We start from the raw sequence: 4,575 nt of genomic DNA, 5'->3' as shown, positions 1-4,575 counted from the left end.
TTTAAAAAATGGGAAAAAATAGTCAGTAAATGAAAAAAATTGATATCACATAGCAAAGACTAGACTTTGAATAATCCTTAGATTTAGGAGATGATAAGGAAAGGAGCAAGCAAGCAAAGAGCTTAGAGGTAGGTGGGACCAAGTGAACCGCGTTGAAGGCATAATGTGGCAGATGGGAGTATGACACAAAGAAGAAAGTCGGCAGAGAGAATCAGCCTGAGAGAAGACCAACTGGGTTTTTAAACCAGAAGACCGTATATAGAATGACTTTTGAAAATTTGGGGTTAGGAGTTGTTGTACTAATGACTTGGTAAAGAGTGTATTGTGAGAAAGTAGAGACATAATCATTAAATCTTCTGACCTTTGGTGTAAAGGGAAAAATGTGAAGAGGGAGCACCAAGCTCCCTTGAAGGTGGTTAGATGGAAGAGGTGTGCTGTTTGATGGCAGTCACAAGTCAGCAGAAGTAAAAGACAGAAGATGCCAAAGAAGGTGGTGGAGTAGGGTTGAGAAAACAAGTGTAAATGAATGTCTGTTTCCTGTAACTGGATACATGTGACTATTAAGATTGGGAAGATGTGACACTGTAGGAGTATGTGTATGTATAGGGGACATGATGGAGGGAAAAGTAGTTGGCTCTTCTGAATAAATCACACTGGAATGTTCCTTAGTAGTGGGAGTAAAGTGCTTAACTTTGGAAGGTCAAGGAATTCATTTGTGCCCACAGATGTTACTAGTGTCTGTGAAGTGCTGACAAAAAATGACATGTTCTTGGTAAAAATAATTTATCCAAATGGGCCCAGGAGGCAGAGGATTCATTCCTTTATTTGAATTTTAAGTGTCTGTTCTAACTAGGAGAGAGGGGGAAATGGTGATTTAGTGGTAGAATTTCCATCTTCCACGCCAGGATTGTCAGTTTTAGTTGACTAGATGGCATATATCAACACCAAACAACAAAATACCTGTCAAATAAACAAGGAAGAAGGTGGAAGAAAAACCCAAACAGACAATAATTCAGGTGGAGGAGTTAGCTCTGGAGAAATGAGATGTCTTTTTCACCATCAGGAGGAAAAGGAGGAGAGAGTCATGTCAAGAGATATACAACTTAAGTAGGTTAAATGTGAGGAAACGGACACTCACATAAAGGATCTCCTTTTGTTTCTATAAAGTAGGATTAAGGAGGATTTCTAAATGGGAAAGATGTTAACATCTGAAAAAAGATCTTAAGTGTCTTCTGTGAGCTAGATATTATGTGTTGTTATGTGCTGTTAAGTTGCTTGTGACTCATACTGACCAGCCCTCCTTTATCCTAACTCAACCTCATGTCTCTGAAACACCTACCCCCATTACCCCAGTCACTGAATTAACCCATCTCATCAAGGGTCTCACTATTTTGTTCTGTCTCTCCATCATCCCAGGCATGATATCCCTCTCCAAAGCTCTCCAAAGACTGGTCCTTGCTTGTAACATCCCCAAAGTATGCCAGATGGTGCTTCAGAATCCTTTCTTCTAAGAAGCAGCTTGGTTTCACCCTCTCTAGGAAAAACCTGTTTATTCTCCCAGCAGTCCATGATATATTCAATAATCTTCATCAGCACTACAGCCCAGAGGCATCAATTCTTCTTCTATCATCCCTAGTCATTGTCCAGCTCTCTGATGCATAACAAGTGATTGCCAAGACCATTGTCTGGATCAAACATACCTTAGTCTCTAGACTGACATCATTGCTCTTAAGTACTCTGGAAAGGATCCTGACAGCAAACTTTCCCAGTGCAATTAGTCTTTTGATTCCCTGGCTGCTGGTACCAAGAGTGTTGATTGTGGAGCCAAGCAAATTAAAATTGTTAACAATCTCAATTTCTTCACCATTTATCATGATGCTGCCAGTTGGTCCAGTGGTGAGAATCTTTGCTTTATTGATGCTGAACTTCAATCCATATTGAAGACTGCAGCCCTTGAACTTTTCTGGAGCCAATGCTTCAGGCCCTCCTCAGTTTCAGCAAGCAAAGTTGTGTCATCTGCATAATACACGTTGTTGGTGAATTTTCCTTCAATCCTGAAGCCACATTCCCCCTCACAGAGCCTCCTGATGGATATTATGTAGATACTTTATATTCACTTCCTTTTAATCCCCACAACTGCACTATGATCTCGTTATTCTTATTCCCATTCCACTGTTAAGGAGTCTGAGACTTAAATAGCCATGCACTTATTGAAAAGCCCATATTAAAATCCAGCTCTCTGGACTTCAAAGTCTATACTTATTTCCACGTGTCCTATTTATTATTTGAGTAATTACATAGCTATGTAAATGTTGCTTGAGATAAAAGTGTTTATGAGCAATAGCAAGTGTCAGTTGTTTTTAGGTGCTGTCAAGTTGCTTCTGACTGACAAGATCCCTTGTGCAATGGGAAGAAAGACTGTCTGCTCCTACACCAACCTCACCACTCAGATGTGCTTGCACTCATCGTTACAGCCATTGTGGCAATTAGCTTTGTGGAAAGTTCCTCGACCAGCTGCTCTGAGGGAAAAAGATGGGCAATCTTCTGTTGCACTTTATAGCCATTGGACTATGAAGTTGTCGTACTGTGATGATTGGCGTTTTGTTTTGATGCTTAAAGCTATGTCACTGTAATTTTAAATGAAAACACCAATGGTAAATGTGTTTCAGTAGAGCTTCTGGACTCAGACAGATTTGGGGAGAAATGTCTCATGATCTATTTCTGAAAATTAATCAATGAAAACTCTATGGATCACAACAGAATATTGTCTAGTACTGGAAAATGAGCCATGCTCAAAATACACAGGACCAAAACAATGGAGCATAACAATAATCATAAAGGTGTTATAGGGCCATGTAAAGATTGGAATCACTATGAATGAGAACTGAATAAAATAGCAACAAAAAAGAACATTCTTGGTATAGTAAAGGAAGTTTAAATGAGGTTGGTATTATTTACAGGATTACTTAGTAGTTATTTGAGATTGTTAAATCTTGTCTTTTTAACAAAATTGCAAGACTCTGACATGTTTCCTCATCATGGCTAGAAAAATATTATGGGCTAATTTCACACTCAAAAGCTATGTTGTCCTGGATGTGCTCACCAGGTTGTGCCAAGAAATCTGGAAGACAACTCCTTATCCAATTGACTGGAAGATCCATGTCTATTCCCATTTCAAAAAAAGGTGATCTGACAGAGTGTGGAAATTATAAAGCAATATCATTAATATCACAGGCAAGCAAGATCCTGCTGAAAATTAACCAAAAACAACTGGAACAGCACATCAATAGAGAACTACCAGATGTGCAGGCTGGGTTTAGAAGAGGCTGTGGCACTAGGGACATTACAGCTAAGGTTAGATGGATTTTAACTTAAAGCAGAGAGTACAAGAGGAATGTCTTTATCTGTGTTTCATTGACTATGCAAAGACATTTGACTGTGTAGATCACAACAAACTGGCTGACTCTGAGAAGAATGGGAATACCAGAACACTTGATTGTGCTTATGTGAAACCCATATTTGGACCATGGGGCTGTCACTGCACAGAGCAAAGAAACACTGCAAGGTTCAAAATCAGGAAAAGTGTATGACAGGGATGCATTCTTTCTCCATACCGTTTTAATCTATATGTGGAACAGATGATTGGGGAGGCTGGACTGTAGGAGGATGAATGTGGTTAACTGGATTGGAGAAAGACTCATTAACCTGCGTTATGCAGATGACATAGTCTTGCTTGCTGAAACTGAGGGCCTGAGGCATTGGCTCCAGAAGTTCAAGGACTGCAGTCTTCAATATGGATTGAAGATCAATATCAAGAAAACAAAGATTCTCACCACTGGGCCAACTGGCAGCACCATGATAGATGGAGAAGAGTTTGATATTGTTAACAGCTTCAGCTTGCTTGGCTCCACAATCAACATTCTTGGTACCAGGAGCCAGGAAGTGAAAAGACGAATTGGACTGGGGAAACTCTGATGTCTGGAAACTCTCCAGGGTACTGAGAAGCAACAATATTAGTCTATAGACTAACTTGCACCTGATTGACTAAATATACTTCTCGATTACTTGCTATGCATCAGAAATCTGGGCAATGAGTAAGGAGGATAGAAGAATAGATGCCTTTGATTTGTAGATCTGGAGAAGAATATTGAATATACCATGAACTGCTAAAAGAACAAACAGGTTTGTCCTGGAGAGGCTGAAACCAGACCGCTGCTTGGAGATAAGGATTCTGAAGCTCTGTCTGACATACTTTGGGCATGTTGCCAGAAAGGACCAGTCCTTGGAGAAATAAGTCATGCTTGGAAGGGTTGAAGGACAGCACAAGAGAAGAAGACCCTGATAAGAAGACTTGACTCAGTGACTGGAGTAAAGGGAGTAGGTGTGTTAGAGACAATGAAATTGGCTCGTAATAGAGCAGGGTTCAGAGTTGTTGTACGTAGGGTTGCTATTAGTTACAATCTTGATGGCAAATAACAAGAACAAGAATAGCTATGTTATAATTAATGTAAAAACAAATATAGATGAAACTATACAACATTTTGAATGTAACTAATGTCCTGAACGGTGTATTTA

Source organism: Elephantulus edwardii, unplaced genomic scaffold, assembly GCF_000299155.1.
Source record: "Elephantulus edwardii isolate Elephantulus edwardi_28Jun2011 unplaced genomic scaffold, EleEdw1.0 scaffold00012, whole genome shotgun sequence".
NCBI lineage: Eukaryota > Metazoa > Chordata > Mammalia > Macroscelidea > Macroscelididae > Elephantulus > Elephantulus edwardii.
This window is presented reverse-complemented; position numbering follows the sequence as displayed.